Source organism: Arachis hypogaea, chromosome 16 (assembly GCF_003086295.3).
Source record: "Arachis hypogaea cultivar Tifrunner chromosome 16, arahy.Tifrunner.gnm2.J5K5, whole genome shotgun sequence".
In the NCBI taxonomy this organism is placed as follows: domain Eukaryota; kingdom Viridiplantae; phylum Streptophyta; class Magnoliopsida; order Fabales; family Fabaceae; genus Arachis; species Arachis hypogaea.
The window spans coordinates 132,695,011-132,708,654 of NC_092051.1; positions in this window are offsets into that span (position 1 = coordinate 132,695,011).

Consider the following 13,644-nt stretch of genomic DNA (forward strand, 5'->3'; position numbering starts at 1 on the left):
ACAGGCCGAGGTGGCTAACAAAGTCATATTGGCTGGGCTAAAATGGAGATTACAAAATGCAAAGGGAGCCTGGGCAGAAGAGCTTCCATAGGTCCTATGGGCATATCGAACAACTCCACATTCCACCACGAAGGAATCCCCCTTCCGATTAGCATACAGAACGGAAGCGATGATTCCAGTAGAAATTGAGGAAGGATCGCCAAGAGTAGTTCACTACAATGAAGGAGCAAACTCCCAACTTCAAAGAGAAGAGCTCGACTTGTTACCCGAAATCCAAGAAAGAGCTCAGATCAAGGAAGAAGCCCTAAAACACCGAATGGCTTCCAGATACAATCAAAAGGTAGTGCCGAGAAGTTTTGCGGAGAATGATCTTATCCTAATCCGAAATGATATCGGAACAACTCGACCGGGAGAAGAAAAGCTGGCGGCAAACTGGAAAGGACCCTACCGAGTTATAGAAGTACTTGGAAAGGGCTACTACAGACTGTCTGAACTCGACGGACGAGAGCTTCTCAGGTCATGGCACGCCTGCAACCTCAGAAGGTACTACAGTTAGAAAAAAGGATATAAAAGATCTCATCATTGGATGCACTCTTTTTCCTAAAAAGGTTTTTTAATGAGGCACCAAGTTGAGACTCAGACAATCCCATATGTATATATTTCTACTTTTTCTTTTAATAAAATATATTTGAGACATTCTACAAAGATTTCAAGACGCATTAATCTGAAGCATTCATCGTCCGATTATAAAGCGACAGATCGGCAGAAAGTGAAAAACAATTTCACTGCACGATCACGGTAAAGACAAACCGTCCGATAAAGGTGAAAACACGATTCACCCAAAGGACGATCTAGAGATGACAACCACTTTCTACAAATCGGCAAAGATGAACACAGAATAATGTAAGAAGTTATCGAAAGTGATCTAAAAAAAAGAACCTGACGAAGTCCTACGGATCACTAAAATAATAACTTTAAGACTGGCCGACATTGAGAAGTCGGACCAAGTCAACCCGAGTTATAAGTAAACCCTGGAAAGAGGTCTGACCAACCCTATTAAAGAGGATTACTTTAACTCAGAAGGGCTCGACATGACAAAGTCAGCCCAAACTAAAAGTTATCAAAAGTAGTCCCTGAAAGAGATCTGACAAAGATCCAAGAAAGAGGACTACAAATAACTTAAAGGAGACCAATATAACCAAGTCGGACTCCCACTACTAAAAGTTATCAAAGTGGTCCCTGAAAGAGATCTGACAAAGATCCAACAAAGAGGACTACAAATAACTTAAAGGAGACCAATACAACCAAGTCGGACTCCTACTACTAAAAGTTATCAAAGTAGTCCCTGAAAGAGATCTGACAAAGATCCAAGAAAGAGGACTACAAATAACTTAAAGGAGACCAATATAACCAAGTCGGACTCCTACTACTAAAAGTTATCAAAGTAGTCCCTGAAAGAGATCTGACAAAGATCCAAGAAAGAGGACTACAAATAACTTAAAGGAGACCGATACAACCAAATCGGACTCCTACTAGAAACAAGTTATCAAAATAGTTCCTGAAAGAGATCTGACAAAGATCCAGGAAAGGGATTACAAATATAACTTGGAAATGGACTGCGAAAACAACTCGGAGACCAACCTGAAAGAATCGATTACGAATCGTCAGAAATAAAACCAGAGCGAGAACGAACCAAAAAAAATTCTTAGTTAGACCTACCTAGCCACAACCACAAAGGATTCAAAATACAAAATACAAAAGCAATCCAAAAGAGGTTAAGCTGTAGGGTTCCAACATTCATAGAAAAAGAAATACCAAGTCAAGCACAAAAGACAAAGTTATCATCCACAAGACTAAAAAAGCCTCGGAGGCAACCAAAACCTACCGCAAAAGTAGAAGCATGCTACCATTTGTTTTTATAAAAAACAAAAGTTGCTAGGCAAACAACAAGAAAGTGTTAGCAAAACATAAAGAGTTTAAAAAAGCCCACAAGCCGGGCCAACTACATATCCAGAATAAAGATTAAAACTAAGGGTCAGAAGATTTTTTAGCAGCATCAGGCTGAGGAGACGGAGGTCGAGTCTGGAGAGGAACGGCATCTACAGTACCGTCATCCCGATTCAAGATCTGGCAGTCGGGGTCAGAAGCAGGAGGACCAACCTCGGCAGGGACAGCAGAGGTCGACACCTTGGTAGAGGCTACAGGGAGAGGATCGACATCATCCTCATCCTCGTCATCAGGGACAACCTTGCCATCCCTGACAACGTTCTCCAAGCTAAAGAGGGTCAGGTCGGCCTTGGGAGCAATAACCCGAACTTGTTCCCTCAGGTTCTCATAGGCAGTAGTTACACTGCCAACAAGATGACCTTAGAGTTCGGAATAATTAGCCCGGGCATTCTCCAACTCTTCTCTCAGACGCAACACCTCCCGGTAAGACGTCAAATAACTATCCTTATGCCGCATAGCCGTGTCCTCGGCCAGTTTCAGAGAGCCAGCCAAGGAAGTAGAAATAGCCTTTTCATTTTCCAAATCTTTCTCCAACCTGGCCACCCTTACTTCAAGCTCCCCCTTTAAATCCTTCATCCGATCAAACTCCTGTTTGGCCTCCTCCATAAAAGCTTTAGTGGCATGGAGAGGAAGACTTTGAGCAGTCCGATATAGGGCCGCCCCCATGTGTGCCAACTTGATACCACTCCGGGTGATATAATCAAAATGATGAAGAATCGACACGTCATCCATCGGAAGAACACCATAAGGGCTGATTTGTTGATCTACAAACTCAACTGCATCAAAGTCAGGAGCATCAAGGTTGAAAGGTTCAGTTGTTCTTTGCTTCTTACTAGGAGGGGAACCGGAAGCAGCAACGGAAGATTGTGGAGGATCGACCTGACAAACCCGAGGAGTGGGAATTGCTCTCCTCGGCCTGGGAGAACTCGGTATAGGAGGTTTAACCAGAGGCTGAGAAGACCCCTCTCCGGCCGCTTTGGCCGAGAGGTTTAGTGCTGCGGTCGCCTTCTTCGCCTTCTTATAGGCTCTCATAGAATCATTATTCTTCGACATCTCTGAAAAACACAAAAAACAAAGACAAGTTACAACACAGGAAAAACAAAGCCCGAGAGCAAGTATAAAAACAAATCAGGCAGTACCCAAAGCAGCTCGAACCAAAGATGGATCACTCAAAAATCTCTTCGTGTCCAGGTGGGGTGGCTTCCCCCACAAATCTTCAAGAACGACCACAAAGGCCCGCTCAACCTCACTAAGCATTTCCCACGTGTAACGTGGCACTCTTACATTCTTTTGCCACTCCAGAGGAAAAGCAGGTTCATCATTTTCATCAAGAAAAAAGAGGCGAACCCCCTCAATGGCACGGACTCGGAAGAAATAGTTCTTAAAATCTTTAAACGACTCATCATACATGGCAAAAACTTTATGCCCCTGGGCCGACCTGAAAGAAACCCAGGAAGCTTTCTTTTTGGAGGAACCCCCAGGTTTGGCCGAGACAAAAAGACAAAGGAAAAGAGTTTCAGAAGGTGTTATATCCAACTCCTGACAAAGAAGTTGAAATATCTTGATAAAACCCCAGGAGTTTGGATGCAGCTGGGATGGGGCAATGTTGCAGGACCAGAACAAATCAGTTTCAAAGGCAGTAAAAGGGAAAGTAACGTTCAATTGGCTAAAAAAGTATTCATAAGCATAGAAAGAGGGACGCTCCCCCTCGACGGAAGTCGGAAAACAAACTCTCTCATCAGAGTCAGGAGCAACAAGCTCATAATCACCCTCGCAGGAACTGTTAGCACAAATCCTATGGCGCTTCCTCAGCTCAGTGCAAAATTCAGCATCCACAATAGAAACACACAACAAAACAAGGGAGTCCAGCCAATCGGACATCCCCTCGGGAACTCTGGAAGACATCTCTACAATGTTATTGCGAGAAGACATGAGGCCAACTAAATCCTACAAGTAAGAAAAGAAGAGGGGATTACTAAAAACATCTCGGACAAGGGAGAAAACAACTCAATACGATGCAGGAGATTACACAGAAAAGGAAAACCCCAAGACTCAAACCAAAATCTTGGGGCATCCTTTGGAGGCAATAATCAGGCAAAGTTTCCAGGAAAAATCTACAGCTCGCACCCCAGCATCTCTTAGAAAGAAAACAAAAGAAAGCGAAAAATGCAAAAAAGATCACCCTCATACAGTCTATCAGAAGAAAGCACTATTTCTACAATGTAGTAAAAATGGCCAAACGGAAAGGCGCAAACTTTTTTTTGAAATCAAGCAAAAAGCAAGCACCAACACCGAGCGTACCAAACAAGAAATCATCAAAGACACCAGCCTTTTTTCCAGAATCAAACGCATTTTCATCAAAAGCACAAACGAGAAATAACATGCAGAAGCCCTAAGCACATTAAAGCAATAGGAAAGGAGAAAAAGATTCAGAGCACGCATTACGACTGTAACCAGGCACAGTAGAAGCAGAAAGATCCAAACTTCCCTCAAAGCAAAATCGCAACTTAATCACAAAAAGCCAAAAGCAGCGAAAGAGAAAGAAAATATGAATGGAACTCACCTGGAGAAGAGAAAAGCTTCAAAGGAAAAAAGGAGATGTAAGTTGTCCCGAGAATCGCCAAGCGACGCCGCCACGAAGGAAAAGAAGAAACGAAGGCAAAAAACAGAGAACGAGAAAAACGGAGGAAAATGGTGAAGAAGTTACGAAAGAGCAAAGAAGAGAAACCGTCTCTGAGCTTTCAAAAATCAAAATAAAGAGCCAAAGGAAAAATTGAGCAGTTAATACTAATTAATTAGGGCATTAAACCCTCGCACGTTCCCCAGGACAAAGCGCTAATACAAAAGGGCGCGCTTTTAAAGGAAAACGTTCTACATTCAAAAAAGCTTCCGCAAAGGAATCGACAAAATGCTTGAGTTCGGCTTCACTAAAGAAGGACCAAAGTCAAGAACTCGACCTCAAAAAGAAGACCGAGCTCAAGCAGGGGCACTGTTCATACCCAGGGTCGAGCTGTCCGAACCGGGATGTTCAGTAGCGAAGCGACCGACCTGTTCAGATCAAGCGGACCGACTTCTTTACGAAGAACTCGGCCAAATCGACAGCAAAGCCCAATAAAAGGGCCCAAATAGAGGAACACAACCCAGAATCCAAAGGCAATCCCAGCCTATAGAGATAAAGGCGGTTCCCTTGAAGATAAGCTGACTTCACTCAAGATAAGATAAGATAAGATAAGATAACTAACTTATCTTATCAGAAAGGTCAGCCCACACTACTATAAATACACTGGAGCACCCAGGTATAACTCATACTCTGATTCTACATAAAAAACCTGGTTAATACCCGTGCTAACTTAAGCATCGGAGTCTCTTGCAGGTACCCCCCACCCTCCGGTGGCCAAGGATCAACAGTGTAGCAAATCCGACGAGTCGGACCTAACAGCTCCGGCCGTCATTAGCCAGCCGGATACGTTATCTCCGACCAGTACAGAAGATCTCATCCAAGATCGACCTCCAGTTTCAGGTAACCCTCGGAACACTTAGGGTCACGGCCAAGACTCATAAAGTAGCTGTGTTCAAGAATCAACATACTGAACTAGGAGAATCAATAACACTATCTAAATTCTGAGTTCCTATAGATGCCAATCATTCTGAACTTCAAAGGATAAAGTGAGATGCCAAAACTGTTCAGAAGCAAAAAGCTAAAAGCCCCGCTCATCTAATTAAGACTGATCTTCATAGATATTTTTGGAATTCATTGTATATTCTATTCTTTTTATCCTATTTGATTTTCAGTTGCTTGGGGACAAGCAATAATTTAAGTTTGGTGTTGTGATGAGCGGATAATTTATACGCTTTTTGGCAGTGTTTTTAGTATGTTTCTAGTATATTTTAGTTAGTTTTTATTATGTTTTTATTAGTTTTTAATTAAAAATCACATTTCTGGACTTTAATATGAGTTTGTGTGTTTTTTTGTGATTTCAGGTATTTTCTGGCTGAAATTGAGGGACCTGAGCAAAAATCTGATTCAAAGGCTGAAAAAGGACCGCAGATGCTGTTGGATTCTAACCTCCCTGCACTCAAAGTGGATTTTCTGAAGCTACAGAAGCCCAATTGGCGCACTCTTAATTGAGTTGGAAAGTAGACATCCTGGGCTTTCCATCAATATATAATATTCCACACTTTGCTCAATATTTGATGGCCCAAACCAGCGTTCTAAGTCAGCATAGAAATTCTGGCGTTAAAACGCCAGAACTGGCATAAAAGCTGGAGTCAAACGCCCAAACTGGTACAAAAGCTGGCGTTTAACTCCAAAAAAAGTCTCTACACGTGAAAGCTTCAATGCTTAGCCCAAGCACACACCACGTGGGCCTGGAAGTGGATTCTACATCATTTACTCATTTATGTAAACCCTAGGTTACTAGTTTTCTACAAATAGGACCTTTTGCTATTGTATTTTACACACTTGATTATACTTTTCATCTGGGAACTTGTATATTCACGCTTTGGGAGGCTGGCCATTCGGCCATGCCTAGACTTTTTTGTTCTTATGTATTTTCAACGGTAGAATTTCTACACACCATAGATTAAGGTGTGGAGCTCTGCTGTTCCTCATGAATTAATGCAAAGTACTATTGTTTTTCTATTCAATTCAATCCTATTTCTTCTCTAAGATATACACTCGTTCTTCAATCTGACAAAGGTGATGATCCGTGACACTCATCATCATTCTCACCTATGAACACGTGCCTGACAACCACCTCTGTTCTACTTACAATAGCTTGAATGTGTATCTCTTGGGTTTCTAATCTAAGATTAGAACCTTCGTGGTATAGGCTAGAATTATTGGCAGCCATTCTTGAGATCCGAAAAGTCTAAACCTTGTCTGTGGTATTCCGAGTAGGATCTGGGAAGGGATGACTGTGACGAGCTTCAAACTCGCGAGTGTTGGGCGTAGTGACAGACGCAAAAGGATCAATGGATCCTATTCCAACATGATCGAGAACCGACAGATGATTAGCCGTGTAGTGACAGTGCATTTGGAACATTTTCACCAAGAGGACGGGATGTAGCCATTGACAACGGTGATGCCCAACATAAAACTTGCCATGGAAAGGAGTATGAATGATTGGAAGAAGGCAATAGGAAAGCAGAGGTTCAGAAGGAACAAAGCATCTTCGTACACTTATCTGAAATTCCTACTAATGAATTACATAGGTATCTCTATCTTTATTTTATGTTTTATTCATATTTTAATTATCAATCCTCCATAACCATTTGAATTTTCCTGACTGAGATTTACAAGATGACCATAGCTTGCTTCAAGCCGACAATCTCCGTGGGATCGACCCTTACTCACGTAAGGTTTATTACTTGGACGACCTAGTGCACTTGCTGGTTAGTTGTGCGGAGTTGTGACAAAGAGTTGAGATTACAATTGTGTGCACCAAGTTTTTGGCGCCGTTGCCGGGGAACAAACAATCCCCGTGCAACCAAGTTTTTGGTGCCGTTGCCGGGGATTGTTCGAGTTTGGACAACTGACGGTTCATCTTGTTGCTTAGATTAGGTAATTTTATTTTATGTTAAAGCTTTTTAATTTTTATTTTCGAAAAAAAAATATTTATATTATTTTGTTCTTCAGAGTTTTTAAGAATGAATTCTAGAGTTTCATGATGATTTTTTGAAGTCTGGCTGGCTGTGAAGCCATGTCTAATCTTTTGGACCGAGGTTTCAACTTATCATCACAAGGGCTTGTTGATTTCTATCAATCTTGCTGTTGAACGTAATGATTTGCTAAAGCTTGGCTGGCCATTGGCCATGTCTAGTGTTTTGGACCGAAGCTTTCACTGAAAGCTTTGCTGGCTAGTGAGCCATGTCTAATTCCTGGACCGGAGTTTTAGACTAGCATTGCATGATTCCTGGAATTCTCATTAAGAATTTTGAAGTCCTTTTTCTCTTTTTCCATATAATTTTCGAAAAATCACAAAAAAAATTTATAAAATCATAAAAACCAAAAATATTTTGTGTTTCTTGTTTGAGTCAAGTGTCAATTTTTAAGTTTGGTGTCAATTGCATGTCTTTATTCTTCTTGCATTTTTCAAATATATGCATTATGTTCTTCATTGATCTTCAAGTTGTTCTTGATGATTTCATTGCTCTGATCTTTAATTTCTCTTATTTCGTGTCTTTTGTAGTTTCTTATATGCATTTTCAAATTGTTATAGTCCTTAGTATACAAACTTCTAAGTTTGGTGTCTTGCATGCATTGTTTATTTGATCTTAGTTGTGTTTTTTATTGTTTCTCATCATTAAAAATTCAAAAAAATTTTCAAAATTGTGTCTTTTCAAGTCAATAATACAAAGAATTGAAGATTCAGAACATTCAGTAGAGAAATTACAGAGAAAAAGCTGGGCGTTCAAAACGCCTAGTGAGGAAGGAAAACTGGCGTTTAAACGCCAGCCAGGGTACCTGGCTGGGCGTTAAATGCCCAAAGAGGTAGCATTTTAGGCGTTAAACGCCAGAATGGATGCCATTCTAGACGTTTAACGCCAGGAGGACACTAGAGGGAAGATTTTGTTTTTAATTCAAATCTTTTTCAAATTTTCATAATTTTTCAAAATCAAATTTTTTTCAAATCATATCTTTTCAAAATCAATTTCTTTTCAATTTTTTAATTATTACTATTTTCGAAAATTCTTGCTACAATTAGTGATTTAATTCAAAATTTTCAAGTTGTTACTTGCCTATTAAGAAAGGATAAAAAATTTTAATTCTAGAATCATATCTTTTAATTTCTTGTTAGTCAAGTAATCAACTTTAATTTTAAAAAGTTTCTTCTTTTAAATTTGATTCTCAATCATATCTTGTCAATCATATCTTTTCAATCACATCTTTTTCAAAATTAAGTTTCAATCATATCTTTTTTATTTCTAATTTCAAAATCTTTTTCAAAAATCACTTAATTTCTTTCCCAATCTTAGTTTTCGAAAATCATCAATCAAATTTTCAAATTTCTCTTAATTATTTCAAAATCTTTTTTTGAAAATTCTTCCCCTCTTCCCACATCCTTCTATTTATGGACTAACACTCCTCCTCAATGTACAATTCGAACTCTATCTCTCTTGATAAGTTCGAATTCTTTCTTCTCTACCTTCTCCTTCTATTCTTCTATACCTCTGACACCTCAAGGAATCTCTATACTGTGACATAGAGGATTCCATATTTTCTTCTCCTCTCTTTTCATATGAGCAGGAGCAAGGACAAGGACATTCTTGTTGAAGCTGATCCTGAACCTGAAAGAACCTTGAAGAGAAAGCTAAGAGAGGCTAAAGTACAACTCTCTATAGAGGACCTAACAGAACTTTTCAAACAAGAAGAAGCCATGGCAGCTAAAAACAACAACAATGCCAACAATGCAAGGAAGGTGCTTGGTGACTTTACTGCACCTACTCCTGACTTCTATGGGAGAAGCATCTCAATCCTTGCCATTGGAGCAAACAACTTTGAGCTTAAGCCTCAATTAGTTTCTCTAATGCAATAGAATTGCAAGTTTCATGGACTTCTATTGGAAGATCCTCATCAGTTCTTAGCTGAATTCTTGCAAATCTGTGACACTGTCAAGACCAATGGGGTTGATCCCGAGGTCTACAAGCTTATGCTCTTTCCCTTTGCTGTAAGAGACAGAACTAGAACATGGTTGGATTCACAACCTAAAGAAAGCCTGAACTCTTGGAAAAAGCTAGTCAATGCCTTCTTGGCAAAATTCTTTCCACCTCAAAAAAATTGAGCAAGCTTAGAGTGGAAGTCCAAACCTTCAGATAGAAGGAAGGTGAATCCCTCTATAAAGCTTGGGAAATATACAAGCAATTGATCAGAAGGTGTCCTTCTGACATGCTTTCAGAATGGAGCATCATAGCTATTTTCTATGATGGTCTGTCTGAACTGTCCAAGATGTCATTGGACAGTTCTGCTGGAGGATCTCTTCATCTGAAGAAGACGCCTGCAGAAGCTCAGGAACTCATTGAAATGGTTGCAAATAACAAATTCATGTACACTTCTGAAAGGAATCCTGTGAATAATGGGACAAATCAGAAGAAAGGAGTTCTTGAGATTGATACTCTGAATGCCATATTGGCTCAAAACAAAATATTGACTCAACAAGTCAATATAATTTCTCAGAGTCTGTCTGGAATGCAAGCAGTAACAGGCAGTACCAAAGAAGCTTCATCTGAAGAAGAAGCTTATGATCCTGAGAACCCAGCAATGGAAGAGGTGAATTACATGGGAGAACCCTATGGAAGCACCTATAATCCTTCATGGAGAAATCATCCAAATCTCTCATGGAAGGATCAACAGAGTCCTCAACAAGGCTTCAACAACAATAATGGTGAAAGAAATAGGTTTAGCAATAGCAAGCCTTTTCCATCATATTCTCAGCAACAGATAGAGAATTCTAAGCAGAGCCATTCTGACTTAGCAACTGTAGTCTCTGATTTAATTAAAACTACTCAAAGTTTTATGACTGAAACAAGGCTCTCCATTAGAAATTTGGAGGCACAAATAGGTCAGCTGAGTAAGAAAGTTATTGAACTCCCTCCTAGTACTCTTCCAAGCAACACAAAAGAGAATCCAAAAGAAGAGTGCAAGGCCATCAACATGACCCACACGGCCGAACATGGAGAGGAGGAAGAGGCAGTGATTTCTACTGAGGAAGACTTCAATGGACGTCTACTGGCCTCCAAGGAGTTTCCTAATGCGGAACCATGGGAATCTGAGGCTCATACTGAGACCATATAGATTCCATTGAATTTGCTTCTGCCATTCATGAGCTCTGATGAGTATTCTTCCTCTGAAGAGGATGAAGATGTTACTGAAGAACAAGTTGCTAAATACCTTGGAGCAATCATAAAACTAAATGCCAAGTTATTTGGTGATGAGACTTGGGAGGATGAACCTCCCTTGCTCACCAAAGAACTAGATGACTTGACTAGGCAGAAATTACCTCAAAAGAGACAAGATCCTGGAAAATTCTCAATACCTTATACCATAGGCACCATGACCTTTGAGAAGGCTCTGTGTGACCTAGGGTCAAGTATAAACCTCATGCCTCTCTCTGTAATAGAGAAGCTAGGGATCCTTGAGGTACAAGCTGCAAGAATCTCTCTCGAGATGGCAGACAATTCCAGAAAATAAGCTTATGGACTTGTAGAGGATGTCTTGGTACAAGTTAAAAACTACTACATCCCTGCTGATTTCATAGTCCTAGACACTGGGAAGTGTATGGATGAATCCATCATCCTTGGCAGACCCTTCCTAGCCACAGCAAAAGCTGTGATTGATGTTGACAGAGGAGAATTGGTCCTTCAAGTGAATGAGGACTCCCTTATGTTTAAGGCTCAAGGATCTCCCTCTGTAACCATGGAGAGGAAGCATGAAAAGCTTCTCTCAATACAGAGTCAAACAAAACCCCCACATTCAAACTCTAAATTTGGTGTTGGGAGGCCACAACCAAACTCTAAGTTTGGTGTTGGGAGGCCATCATCATGCTTTGAGTATCTGTGAGGCTCTATGAGAGCCCACTGTCAAGCTATTGACATTAAAGAAGCGCTTGTTGGGAGGCAACCCAATTTTACTTATCTATGTTAAATTTCTATTTTCCATTGTTATTTTATGTTTTCTATAGGTTGATGATCATGAGAAGTCACAAAAATAATTAAAAAAGCAAAAACAAACTGAAAAACAGAATGAAAAATAGCACACCCTGGAGGAGAAGGCTAGTGGCATTTAAACGCCAGTAAGGGCAGCAGAATGGGCGTTAAACGTCCAGTCTGGCACCATTCTGGGCGTTTAACGCCAGAAATGGGCACCAGACTGGCGTTTAACGCCAGAAAAGGGGAAGAAACTGGCGTTAAATGCCAGAAATGGGCAGCAATCTGGCGTTTAACGCCAGGATTGGCAGCAGAGGGTGTTTTGCACGCCTAAGTAGTGCAGGGATGAAAAATCCTTGACACCTCAGGATCTGTGGACCCCACAGGATCCCCACCAACCTCAACTCACTCTCTCTCTTCCTCGCACCTTTTCATAATCCTCTTCCCTAAATACCCTTCACCAATCAACTCAATACCTCTTCCCCAAAAGCCCCTCACCTATCAAATCCTACCCTCTTCTCCATAAACCCTTCACCAATCCACATCCATCCATTATAAACCCCACCTACCCCACCATTCAAATTCAAACCACTTTCCCTTCCAAACCCACCCATACATGGCCGAACCTTACCCTCTCTCCACTCCTATATAAACCCATCTTCACTCCTTCATTTTCACACATCTTAAACACTACTTCACCTCCTTGGCCGAAATACTACCCCTTCCATCTCCTCTATTTCTTCTTTTTCTACTCTCTTCTTTCTTCTTTTGCTCGAGGACGAGCAAACCTTCTAAGTTTGGTGTGGTAAAAGCGTTGCTTTTTGTTTTTCCATAACCATTTATGGCACCAAAGGCCAGAGAAACCTCTAGAAAGAGAAAAGGGAAGGCAAAAGCTTCCACCTCCGAGTCATGGGAGATGGAGAGATTCATCTCAAGGGTGCATCAAGACCACTTCTATGAAGTTGTGGCCAAGAAGAAGGTGATCCCCGAGGTCCCTTTCAAGCTCAAAAAGGGTGAATATCCGGAGATCCGACATGAGATTCGAAGAAGAGGTTGGGAAATTCTTACCAACCCCATTCAGCAAGTCGGGATCTTAATGGTTCAAGAGTTCTATGCCAATGCATGGATCACCAAGAACCATGATCAAAGTGTGAACCCGGACCCAAAAAATTGGCTTACAATGGTTCGGGAGAAATACTTAGATTTTAGTCCGAAAAATGTAAGGTTGGCATTCAACTTGCCAATGATGCAAGGAGATGCACACCCCTACACTAGAAGGGTCAACTTTGATCAAAGGTTGGACCAAGTCCTCATAGACATTTGTGAAGAGGGTGCTCAATGGAAGAGAGATTCAAGAGGGAAGCCAGTTCAACTAAAAAGGCATGACCTCAAGCCCATGGCTAGGAGATGGTTGGAGTTCATCCAACGCTCAATCATTCCCACTAGTAACCGGTCTGAAGTTACTATAGACCGGGCTATCATGATCCATAGCATCATGATTGGAGAGGAAGTAGAAGTTCATGAGGTTATATCCCTAGAACTTTACAAGGTGGCAGACAAGTTCTCTACTTTGGCAAGGTTAGCCTTCCCTCATCTCATTTGTCATCTCTGCAATTCAGTTGGAATTGACATAGAGGAAGACATCCTCATTAATGAGGACAAGCCCATTACTAAGAAAAGGATGGAGCAAACAAGAGATCTCACTCATGGACAAGAGCATGAGGAGATTCCTCACTATGAAATCCCTGAGATGCCTCAAGGGATGCATTTTCCTCCACAAAATTATTGGGAGCAAATTAATACCTCCCTAGGAGAATTAAGTTCCAATATGGGACAACTAAGGGTGGAGCACCAAGAGCATTCTATCCTCCTTCATGAAATTAGAGAAGATCAAAGAATCATGAGAGAGGAGCAACAAAGGCAAGGAAGAGACATTGAGGAGCTCAAGCACTCCATAAGATCTTCAAGAGGAAGAACTAGCCGCCATCACTA